This window comes from Antechinus flavipes, chromosome 3 (genome assembly GCF_016432865.1).
Source record: "Antechinus flavipes isolate AdamAnt ecotype Samford, QLD, Australia chromosome 3, AdamAnt_v2, whole genome shotgun sequence".
Taxonomy (NCBI): domain Eukaryota; kingdom Metazoa; phylum Chordata; class Mammalia; order Dasyuromorphia; family Dasyuridae; genus Antechinus; species Antechinus flavipes.
Genome location: NC_067400.1, coordinates 457,947,638 through 457,960,946, shown reverse-complemented (window position 1 = coordinate 457,960,946; position 13,309 = coordinate 457,947,638). Strand labels below are relative to the sequence as shown.

General features: G+C 32.6%; 1 protein-coding gene across 2 annotated transcripts in view; it reads right to left on the bottom strand.

The window, feature by feature from the left end:
- USP12 (ubiquitin specific peptidase 12) overlaps positions 1–13,309 on the bottom strand; it is a 119,950-nt gene that overhangs the window by 35,286 nt on the left and 71,355 nt on the right. The gene's annotated exons all lie outside the window — the stretch shown is intronic.

Sequence of the window (13,309 nt, the reverse complement as noted above, 5' to 3'; positions counted from 1 at the left end):
TATACTGCTAATAATCACATTCTATCCTGAAGGAAAAAATAAAGTTGTTGTCCAGCCTCTCTAAGTAATGAATTAAACAAGTGAAAAGTATTGTTCTGAATGCAATAGTGCAAGGAATAAAGTTTGATGGATACAGGGTCTTCACCTACTTTCTAAGACCTCATTAGAGGTGGCCAGTATGCTTAAGAAAAGGAAAGATATGGGGATTTAAAAGGAACTTGCCATCTTTGTCAACTGGCTAGGTAGGACAAGAAAGAGAGTTATTTTGACTTTGATTTTGCTTATTATCAGTGACAGAACTATTCTGCATGACACTGTTAGTAGTTCTCAATTCTCTTGAGATGTTTTTTTCCTATCCTTTGACAACATTAATTTGGGGAATGGCTTGTTTTTCTATATTCTGTTAAATATTTTTTATGTTACCAAGTCCTGCTATTTTTTTTTTGTTTATATTGTCTTCCAACTTTTCTATTTGTCTGTTAAAAACATCACCATTCTTCCAGTCTCCTAAGTATATAATCTGTGTTATCATAAGATTTCTCATCTCTTACCTCATGTATCCAATTAACAAATCTTGAGTTAATAAACATTTTTTAAATGCCAAGAACCACACTAAGCACAGACAATACAAATAAAGATAAAAGACAATTCCTGCCCTCAAGGAGTTCATGATCTAATGGAGGAGATAATATGCAAATAACTATAAGCAAGCTATATACAAGATTAATTTGAAGTAGCTAATAGAAGGAAATAGGTAACTAACAGAAGGAAGGAACTAGAATTAAGAAGAATTGGAAAAGATTTCTTTGCAAAGTAGGGGTTCAGCTGGGACTTGAAGCTGTGGAAGCCAGGAGTCTCCAATAAGGAAGGAGAGCATTCCAAGAATGGGGGACAGCCAGTGAAAATGCCACCAGCCTAGTGAATAGAAAAGCTGTAGCAGAGTTTGTAATGGTGTATAAATTGTAGGAAAACTAGAAAGCTAAAGGGGGGAGAACAGGGAAGGTTATGAGGGTCTTTTAAAGCCAAATGGAGGATTTTATATTTGATTATATATTTGATCCTGGAGTTGATGGAAGCTACTGAGGAAAGATGGGAAATCAGGGAAGAAGGTGACACAATCAGCCCTGTGCTTTAGAAAGATTGTTTTGACAGCCATGTGGAGAATGGACTGGAGTAGATTTCTATAACAGTACAGGTATTTGGAGATGAGGGCTTGAACCTGGGTGATGGCAGTGTCAAAGGAGAGAATAGATGATTTGTGAGAGATGGGACAAGGATAAAAACAAGCTTTAACAATTCATTCAATATGAGGAATGAAAGAATGAGAAGACTCAAGAATGACACCTAGCTCAAGTTTAGAGGACTAGAAGAATCCCCTCCTTTTTTTTTTTAAGGGGGATAAAAGACCCTCCAATTTAGAGGTAGGAGCAGTGTATTGAGAGTTTCCCCGGGGGCACCTGCCTTTTTTTTTCTCACAAGGCTGGTATCTCCAGATGTGTTCAAAGGCTAGGTGATTTTACACCTGCTTAAAGATACTTTTATTACAAAGACCTACCTGGTCTCCCTCTCTTAAGTTTCTTCCCACTCCAGTAGTTTACAACCTGCTGCCAAAGTGATTTTCCTTAAATGTAGCCCTGATCATGTCACTTTCCTACTCAATACTAATGGCTCCTTGTTGTTTCTAGGATATTGAATATTTATTAACTTCCCTGTGTGGATATTAAAAGCACTTCCTAATCTGATCTCAATCCTTACAGTATCAGTGAGTATTATTCCCTCTCCCATACTGTGATCCAGCCAAACTGACTTTTTCTCACTGTTCCTCACACATGATATTTCATTTTCTACCTTTGCACTGGCCTTCTGTCCTCAATGTTTGGAATTCACTCCAACCTCACAAAATCTCTGGTCTAAAGAAGCACATTCTATATACAAAGCCTTACTTAGTTCTCCCAATTGCTAGAACCTTCCCTCCCAAACTAAATTATATTTAACGGCTTTGTATTTAATAGTATTTATTCTCTCTATATTAATTCTGCAAATCCTTGTCTCCATTAAAATGCAATTTCCTTTAAAATTGTGACCATTTTACTTTTTATTTGTGTGCCTGGCACCTAGAAGCAGTGTTTAGCATACAGGAAGCACTTACTATACACAGTAGATAATAACACTGGACCTGAATCAGGAAGACCTGAGTTCAAATGAGGTCTCAGATACTTTCTAGCTGTTTGATCCCTAGTAAGTCATTTAACCCTTTTTGCATCAGTTCCTCATTTGTAAAATAAGCTGGAGAAGTAAATGCAAGCCACTTTTCAGTATCTTTGCTAAGAAAGTACCTAATGAATTAACAGTCTGATAACTTAATAAATCTTTACTGAATGCCTGAATTATCTTAGGATATCTGATAGAGAATTTTCCCCAAACAACTACTGTTCTTGTTTTGCAAAAAATATATAATGATAATAATAATAATTTTATGTAACTTTAATTTCCTATTTTGTCTTTTCTATCTGTACTGTGTTTGAATACATAGTCACTCCATTGCCATAACTATTCTTCTAAATGCTTCACTGTATAATGAATAAAAAGCATTCTTATTTCTGGTCAAACACAATTACTGTCCTCAAGAAACTTACTTCCCTATAGAAGAGATAAGACACAGAGCAGGTGGCCAGAGAAGGGCATTTCAGTTTGGAAAAAGAAAGATGAATGGAACCACAGAGGTAACAGCTCGCCCTTTCCATTAGCAGTGACAGTTTTGATTTGATTCTAGTTCTAGAACTGGAAGGGGAGAATAGGTAGCAACAAACAGTCAATGAGAAAATGGCCAGAGAGTAAAGTGAAGCTAAAACAGCCAGCAGTGGACCATATTTAAGATAACACTTTACAGTAGGGACCTTGGAAGTTCCAAGGTAGAATTTCTGGAGCTTGAAACAAATGAATCCTTCAGTGCCTAATTCTTGGTTGAAATATGAACTTTAATGTTCAGGTCACAAATCTACATTAAGATTGCCACATATAAGACACTGGTATAAATGAAATACCAAGACTGTTTTCCAGTTTTCCTAACATTTTCAAATAGGGAATTTTTATCCATATAATTTATTTTCTTATCTTTATTAAGCACTTAGATTACTGAACTTAATTGGTTCTGATTTTCCATGCTTATCTATTTCACTGATATATTTCCATTAAAATAAAATATTGTGATGATGACTACTCTGTGATGGGTTAGATAAATTATTCATACTTTACTTTTCCCCTCCAATATTTTCTCGAGATTTCCTATCAGTCTTTCATATAAATTGTCATTTTCTCTAGCTCTTTAAACTTATTAGTTTCATCTTTCTTTTTCCAAACTGAAATCTAATATCTATACAGTAATTTAAGTAGTATTGTCATTTTTATTATATTGGTAAGGCCTAAGCATTCTTCCAGTTATTTTACTCATTTCTTTAAGGATCATTTTAAATTATAACTACATGTTTTTTTTTTTTTAAATACTATACTTTCCCTTCTAAATTTCTTTATAAATTTAGAAATATTTTATACTCTTCCTTATACACATGTTATTATGCCCTCTTTAACTTACTCTCAATGTAAATAGGATTCTAGAACTACCCAGGCTTCTTCCCCGTCACTGAATTCCTCTGTGCCAGTTTTTGCTCTCACACCTAATTCATAAAACATAATCACTTTTTACTTTTCCTAAATGATTTTGCTTTTTAAAACCACATCATACTCAGCTCTACCCCAATCTTTTATTCTAACTACCCAGTTAATAAAGACAATCTTAGACACAGTTTGTCCTTACTGAGTATCTTATATGTCAAATTTTCCCAATTAAGCTTAACTTTGCTGGATATGATACTTTTGGTCACAACCCTAGGTCTTCTTTGATAATAGTGTTCCAAGAACTGCACTCTTTTAAGGTAGCACTTCTAAGTCTTATGAGATTCTAATTATGGATCCACTGTATTTGAAATGTTTTCTTGTTGCTTGTAATATTTTCTCCCTTATCTAAAGTTTTAGATATTATTTTATAATATTTAGCTTAAAATTTTTAGAATTTGGCTATGATGTTCCTCACCTTTTGGTTCTTGACCATTTTACCCCATTAAAAAAACGTCAATAGCTATGCTTTATAAAGTTTTTAGTATGAAGATCTTTTCTACATATACATATATTCATGTGCTTCTGTATATTTTTCTTTTTAATAATATTGTATTAACTGATTTCTTAATGTAAGCCATCTTTATATTCCTGATAGAAATCTAACTTTAAAACAGTAAATAATTTTTTATATCAATTGCTAGAGATTTTTGGCTGGATTTTATTTAAATTTATTGAATCATTATTAAATACACTGGTTTAAAGTTTGCTAATTTTATTTTATCTTTCAATAAAATAACCATCAAGATTATATTTGTGTTTTTAAAATGGTTCACTGAATTTTTAAGAAAAATTTTTTTTGTCTGTAGGATAGACATTACTTACTCTATTTTTCTTTATAGTTGACAGAATTTCCCCATAAACCCACCTGGAGCAGTGTATTATTAAAACTGGGTAGTTCTTTCAGAGTTATTTCAACTTCCTTTTCTGAAACTGGATTAAGATAGGCATTTAGTGTTCTTTCAATTTGGATATTTTATATTTTTGAAGTTAATCTTTCATTTAGATTCTCAATTTTATAAGCATTTAAGTGTATGTGATACTTTCTATTTCTTCTATATTATGACTTTTATAAAAAAGAAGTTAGCTAAAGTTTATCCATTTTGTTGGATTTGTTGAAGTTTATCAGTTCTATAAATTTGTTTTCTCCTGAAACAATTTCAACATTTCCTCCTTTTGTACTTTAAGTTTATTTGCTTTCTTAAATTCCCAACTACATATTTAGTTCACTGATATCTAAGATGTAAAGGCAGCTAACAAACATATCAAAACAAAGGAATTCCCTAATAGACAAATGATCTTAAGGTACAAGGAGTTACAAAAGAATTACAAGTTATTAACACTATGTTAAAATAAATCAGAACATCTATGGTTTTCCTTCATGGCCTTTAAGGCTGGCAAAAAAGAAAATTGACAATTCTTGGAGGAATTTAAGGAAGAGAGGTACTAATGTTCTACCTGTTGAAAGACTTAAGAATTAGCCAGACAGTTCTAGAAAGTAATTTAAAACTATGCCAATCACTAAATCATGCAAATTTTTAACTCAATGATAACCTTACAAGATCAATTCAAAGAATTCAAAGACACAAAGAAAGAACTCATATTTACAAAAATATTTATGAAGAGCACCTTTTTGTACAGTGGAAATCCACCCAAAGAGGAAATAGATGAATACATTGTATTCCATGAATATAATAAAATACTATTACATTAAAAAATTATGAAAATGATGGATCAGAGAAAGCTGGTTAGAAAAAAAATGTGTAGCCTTTGAAAACGATTGATAGAATAACTTAAAGAAAAACAACTTTGAAAGACTTAAGAACTCTAATCAAAAACAACCATATCTTCAGAAAACAAAGATAAAATATTCTGTTGAACTACTGGCAGAAAGATGATGAACTAACTCTACAGAATGAGACATTTTCAAATAAAGCCTTTTTTGCAAGTGTGAGAAATAATGTGTGTGGAATATTGCATATAATTGTGAAACTTTTCCTGTTTGTCTGTTAACCTAATCTTTTCCTCTTCATGTTTTATTCTTTGTTATAAAGCATAATTTTTTTTTCCCCCGAGAGAGGAGTTATATTGGAAAAGGAAGGCAAATTAAAAACAAGATATCAATTTTAAAAATTACAGGGTTCTCAATAGTCAAGTAACAAATATCTCTCTCACATATATAATACAAGATGCAAAGTCAGGCAATTTTTGTCCTAATATGAGAGGGAACATGGCTTAATATTTATAAAGATGAAAGACTTGACTTCATATTCAGCCTCTGACACAATACTACTTGCATGACTGTGAGACAATCATTTTAACTTTCATAGGTTAGGAGAATAAATTGTAAATCAGATACTTTGACTGAAAAGACACAAAGTTTATTATTCCTTATTATCATCTTCAAACTAAGTCTAGCACCTTTTTAACATTTCACCACTATCCTCTACTTCTCTGATTTAAGGTTAGGCCAGGGAACTCCAAAACTCCATTTAAAAAGTAAGATCAATTCAGTTCAGACATGTCATTTCTCACCTGGCTATACTACTTTGGGATTTCTCTGACTTCTACACATGACACCAACAAAAACCATACCTTATTGCCTCTACCCTACTTTTAATCTTGTATGTTTTGTCTTCATTAGATTTTAAGTTCCTTGAGTTCAGGAACTGTGTTTTTTTCCTTCATGTTAGCATAATACTTAACACATAGGGAACTGACACTATTACGTAGTAATCTCTCTTCCTTTGGAGTTTACACACTATTTAAATTTATAATATCATAATGATCCTTATCCTGGTGTCTCTTATCTATTCAGTGCCAGATGATTCTTTTTTCCATAATGAGTTTAATGTCTAGCCAGGCTCCCAGACTTTCCACCTCAACTTCTGCTCTTGTATTAGAGGACAAGGAACATACTGATGCTTTCAAATGTTCATTTTCCAATGTCTTATTTAATTTCCATAATCTACCTACCTATAGTAATGATCATCCTTTATTATCCATATATATTTCATTTTCATATTCATGAACTTTGAAACTTCTTTGTTATCATATCATTTTTATCATTTCATCTTTCCCTAATCTTATAACCTTAAACTTTTAACCTTAACATGCCATCCATTACTTCCTACTCTCACTTTTTTCTCAAATCATTACCTTACAGTTGGCTATCTCTTCTCTTCCCTATCCCCACCCCTCCAGTGAATTAGTTCAATTCCACGTTATAATCCAGTGATTCCAAATTCAAACAGAAATGATGAGGACCATTAAATTATACATAATGATCCCTAGGGCATATTAACTTAAATATGTTTTATATATAAATTACTTAGTTAAATATTTCTCAATAATTTTAATCTGGTTCTGTGAGTGTTTGCTACCTCTGCTACAATTTACTCTCAAACTCTTTGTCTCCCTGTCCTACCATTAATCTTTACCAAAACCCAACATTAGGCCTATCTGCTCCAAATATCTACCTACTTCATTCCTAGTCACAATGTGGCTGAATAGACATCCAAGAAATGAAGCCATGCTATGGGGTTATTTTATCTCAATTAGATATTCCCTTCTGCTAGGAAATCATTCTACTATTCCTAATAAATTCACTATTGTACTTGCCAAAGGACTCTTTCAAAATTCTCCCCTCCTCAACCCTCCATGAGGAGCCTTCCCCCCAATCTCTACTTTATTTACTCAGGATCTTGCTTCATATCCTACTGGAAAATAAATGTCATTCCATCTTCTACCCTGCTGCACAGCACTCAGACATTTCCTCAACTATATCCTCCTTCACTCATGTTTCAGATGAAAAGGTGGGCCAGGTCTTGCTAAGGTCAATCCCTCTATGTAAATATGAATCCTTAGCATCTCTAAATTTTATTGATGTTTTCTTTTACAGTTACAAACATTTACAGATTATTCTCACTCCAAGAAAGATGTCTTATAATAAAATAAAACTATTACGTAAAACTAGTAATACCATCTTAAATCACATGTAACATTCCTCAAGTTTTTGCATAAAATTAAAAATTGCTTTTCAGAATGGTTGTACTCATTCATTCACAAGTGTACCAATAGAACATCAATGTGTCCGTTTTCCCACGTCCTCCAACATTTATCATTTTTCTTTATCTTTGCCAATCTGACAGGTAAGGTAGAACCTTGGAAATGTATTAATTTGCAATTAATTACAAGTGATTTGGAGCATTTTTTTTATATGGCTATATAGGTCATCTGTGTAGTATCCCTATAAAGATGTCTATTCATATCAGACTATCAATCAGGAATGGAGATTGTTCTTATAAGTTTGAATCAGTTTCTTGTACTAACTTGGAAATGAATCCATTTATCAGAGAAATTTGCTACAAAGTTTCCCCACTTGTTTCCCTTTAACTCTTAGTTTTATTGTTTGTACAAAATTGTATTATATACTACGTAATAACAATAATTACATAATAAAATTATTTACTTTCTCTTCTGCAATCTCTGTCCCTCACTTGGTCAAGAACTTTATCTTGTTTATATACCTTATAATTAAAAGTTTCTCTGTTTATGATATGATCTCTTATAACTAAGTTATCCACTGGAATTTATCTTACTAATATAACACGTGAAGCTTTGGTCTAAATCTAATTTTTTCCATTTTTCTGTTCAATTTTCCCAAGATATTCTTTTAATAAAGTAGGGAATATTTATCCCAATAACTGGGGCAAAATCTGATGCTTATCAAGTACATTTGGTTTTATTTGTTTTATTCCTAATCAGTTTCACTGATCCATCTCTTATTTTATAACCAATACAGAACTGTTTTCATAATAACTACCTTATGATGCAGTTTGAAATCTGGCACAGTTGAGTTGCCTTCATTTCTGTTTATACTCATTATTTATCCTGAAATTCTTGATTTTTCATTCCTCCAATGAGCTTTGTAATTTTTCATTTCTATAAAATATTCTTTTGGTAGTCTAATTGGCATGATGTTGAATAAGCAAATTAATTTAGGTGGTATTGTCATTTTTATTACATCACTCCTATCGAAGAACAAAATGTTTCCAATTATTTGTGCCTATGTTTTTGTATGCAATTGTTTTATATATACTTAGAAGAGAGAGAGGGAAAAAACACTTCTATGTGGACTCCTTAATGTTTTAAATGCTGAAGTAATTTTAAAAGACATTTCTCTAGCTCTATTAGCTGGGTATTATTGGTGTTACATAGAAATGATAACAATTTGTGCAAATTTATTTTATATTCTGCAAGTTTGTTGAAGTTCACAATTATTTAAATTAATTTTTTGTTGATTCTTCTTGGTTCCTCAAATATACTTTCATATCATTTGCAAAAAGTCAAAGTTTTGTTTCTTCTTTACCTAGATTTATTCTCGCAATTTCTTTTTGTCTTATCTTATTGCTATTAGCATTTATAATTCTATGTCAAACAGAAATGTTACAAAGGACAGGTTTTACCCCTGAATGTATGGAAAGGGTTCTAGATTTTTGTTTTTCAATCATTTCAGTCATGTTTGACTTTTATGACCTAATTTGGGGTTTTCTTGGCAAAGATAATGCAGTGGTTTGTAGTTCCAGCTCATTTTAAATATAAGGAAGGCAACTGGAATAAGTGACTTGCCCAGGGTCACACAGCTATAAAGTATCTAAAGTTACTCAGGAAAATAAACTTTTCTGACTTCAGGTCCAGGACTCTATACATTCTGTCACCTAGCTGTCTTTGGGTTTTAGTTACTTACTATTTATTATATTAAGAAACAAATTTCTATGTTTTCTAAGATCCATATGCAAAAATGGGTATTGTTTTTGTCAAAACCTTTTTCTGTATCTATTGAAATATTTTTGATTTTCTTACTAATATGGTTAGCTTTACAGTTTTCCTAAATCAATTTTGCATTCCTAGTATAAATCCAGCCTGTTTAGAGTGTATAATCTTTGTGATGTTATTTTAAACCTCTTTGCTAGATATTTTAGTTAAAATTTCTGCACTGTTTAATGGCCTATAGTTTTCTTTTTCTGTTTTAGCTCTTCCTCTAATCTCTGTGTCCATAGAAGAAATAAGATCCTTCCTTTTCTTATTTTTATAAACAATCACATACTATTGTTAATTGTTTTTAAGATAATTGATAGAATTCACCTGTGAATTCACTATCTTATTTTCAATTTTTGCCTATCTTCTGGTTCTTTCCTGCTGCATGTCAAGAAAAAAACTGATTTATAACATGAAGGGGCCTTAGAAACCAGAGTCCCACCTCCTCATTTTATCAATGAGGAAAATGAAGCCAAAGAGAAGATAATTAACATGCCCAGAAGTCACATAGTAAGTGTCCCAACTTCCTAATTAGCACAGATGGCAACATTATTATCCTAGTCACTCAAGCTTACAATATTATCACCCTTAACTCTTACTCTTATTCACCCCACAAATCCAAACTATTGCCAAATTTTGTTGCTTTACATTCACAACATTTCTTCTATATGTCCTCCTCTTTTCACTCACACAAAGACAATCCTAGTTCAAGTTCTTCTCTCTCACTTGGACTACTGTTAGTTTTTTGAACTAATTTCCCTGTAATAAGTTCCTCCCTAGGCCATACTAATCCATCCATCAGTCAGCTAACATGATTTTCCTCAAGTATATCATCCTTGCCTACTCTTCTCTCCTTCCCTCCCCTGCCAACTACAACAAGCTTTCTATCACAGGTAGAATCAAATATGGTCTTCTGATAGGCATTTCAGGCTTTCTACAACCTCACCCTCTGTGGCCATTCCAATCTACTTATATCTCACTTTATAATCTAGATATACTGGTCTCCTTAAAAAAAAAAAAAAAAAAAAAAAAAAAACAATCTTTGCTTTGTTACAGGATGTTTCTAATTTTTGAAGTGTTCTTCCTCTCACCTCAGCCTCTTAGTTTCACTTGATTTCCTTTCTTTTCTTTTTTTTTTATTATAGCTTTTTATTTACAAGTTATATGCATGGGTAATTTTACAGCATTGACAATTGCCAAACCTTTTGTTCCAATTTTTTCCCTCCTTCCCTCTACCTCCTCCCCCAGATGGCAGGTTGACCAATACATGTTAAATATGTTAAAGTAAATTAAATACAATATAAGTATACATGTCCTAACAGTTATTTTGCTGTACAAAAGGAATTGGACTTTGAAATAGTGTACTATTAGCCTGTGAAGGAAATCAAAAATACAGGCAGACAAAAATATAAGGATTGGGAATTCTATGTAATGGTTCATAGTCATCTCCCAGAGTTCTTTCACTGGATATAGCTGGTTCAATTCATTACTGCTCTATTGGAACTGATTTGGTTCATCTTCATTGTTGAAGAGGGCCACGTCCATCAGAATCGATCATCATATAATACTGTTGATGAAGTATATAATAATCTCCTGGTCCTGCTCCTTTCACTCAGCATCAGTTCATATAAGTCTCTGCAGGCCTTTCTGAAATCATCCTGCTGGTCATTTCTTATCAAACAATAATATTCCATAATATTCATATACCACAATTTATTCAATCATTCTCCAATTGATGGGCATCCACTCAGTTTCCAGTTTCTGGCCACTACAAACAGGGCTGCCACAAACATTCGTGCACATATAAGTCCCTTTCCCTTCTTTAAGATTTCTTTGGGATATAAGCCCAGTAGAAATACAGCTGGATCAAAGGGTATGCACAGTTTGATAACTTTTTGAGCATAGTTCCAAATTGTTCTCCAGAATGGCGGGATGTATTCACAATTCCACCAACAATGTATTAGTGTCCCTATTTTCCCACATCCCCTCCAACATTCAGCATTCTCTTTCCCTGTCATTCTAGACAGTCTGACAGGTGTGTGGTGGTATCTCAGAATTGTCTTAATTTGCATTTCTCTGATTAATAATGACTTGGAGCATCTTTTCATATGGCTAGAAATAGTTTCAATTTCTTCATCTGAGAATTGTCTGTTCATATTCTTTGACCATTTATCAATTGGAGAATGGCTTGATTTCTTATAAATTAGAGTCAATTCTCTATATATTTTGGAAATGAGGCCTTTATCAGAACCTTTGACTATAAAAATTTTTCCCAGTTTGTTGTTTCCCTTCTAATATTGTCTGCATTAGTTTTGTTTGTACACAAACTTTTCAATTTGATATAATCAAAATTTTCTATTTTGTGATCAATAATGATCTCTAGTTCTTCTTTGGCCATAAATTCTTTACTCTTCCACAGGTCTGAGAGGTAAACTATCCTATGCTCTTTCAATTTATTTATATTGATTTCCTTTCAAACTCATCTCAAAGCCCACTTTCAACTTAGATGTCTTTTATGGTAGCCCTCCATCCCCCAATGTTTGTCTGTAAACGTTGTCTACGTTTACCTTCTAACTACTCAGTCTTGGCTGAACCTTTCTACACGGTGCATCTCCCAACAGAATGATAGATTCCATCTGGAATTAAGTCCAAAGGACCATAAAAGGGTGATTTCCTTTGATCCACCAATATAATTTCTAGGTCTAGAACCAGAAATTTAAAAAAGGAAAAGGAAAAGGAAAAGAACCTATGTATAAAAATATTTTTAATAATTCTTTTTCTGATGACAAAGAATTGGGAATTGAAAGGAACAAATTGTGGTTCATGATTGTGATGGATTACTATTGTGCCATAAAAAATGATAAGTAGAATAATTCCAGAAAAACCAGGGAAGAATTATATGAAGTAATACAAAATTACATGAGCAGAATTAGGAGAAAACTATATACAATGGAGCTATTTTGTAATGATGGTCAACTGTGAAAAACATAGCTGTGAGAGTGAGAATTGATGGACTCAAGTATAAAATGAAGCATACTTTTATCCTTTTCTTTATTTTTGTTATTTTTTGTATAGATGTTGATGGATAGGAGTGAAGATTTCTAACATGGCTAACATGGAAAAGTTTTGCATTACTTCACATGTATAATTGATATCAAACTGCTTGCCTTCTTGAGGGATGGAAAGGGATTTTGAGGGTGATAAAGAATCTGTTAACTCAAAATTTTTTAAAATGAATGTTAAAAAGGAAATGGGGAGTCAAAATGGCAGTAACAACTCAACTAAATTCTCATAAAATCCCCTCCAAATAACTTTGAAATAAATTATCATAAATTGAAGAATCAGCAAAGCCAACAAAAGGTGAGAATAAAAAAATTTTCGGTCAAAAATAATTTAGTAGGTTGGAAAGAAAGAGCTGTTACATCAGGATGCAGCTTTTAGAACTCTTGGCTCACAGATAGTAAAAGAAAGAATCTACTGATCACCTCCAGAAAGAGGTCTGAAAATAAAAACTCACAAGAGTTCCTAGATCAAAGAGAAGAGTTTTGCAAGTGCTAGAAAGAAACAATTCAAATATAGTGGTGTCTCAATCAGAAATGCCCAACATTTAGCAGTTTCTACCTTAAAAGGAATGGAGAGCTTAGGACACAATATTCCAGAGGGCAGAAGCTAGGATCATTATAAAGAATGACCTACTCAAAATTGTGGTATATGAATGTTATGGAATATTATTGTTCTGTAAGGAATGACCAGCAGGATAAATACAGAGAGGACTGGCGAGACTTACATGAACTGATGCTAAGTGAAACAAGCAGAA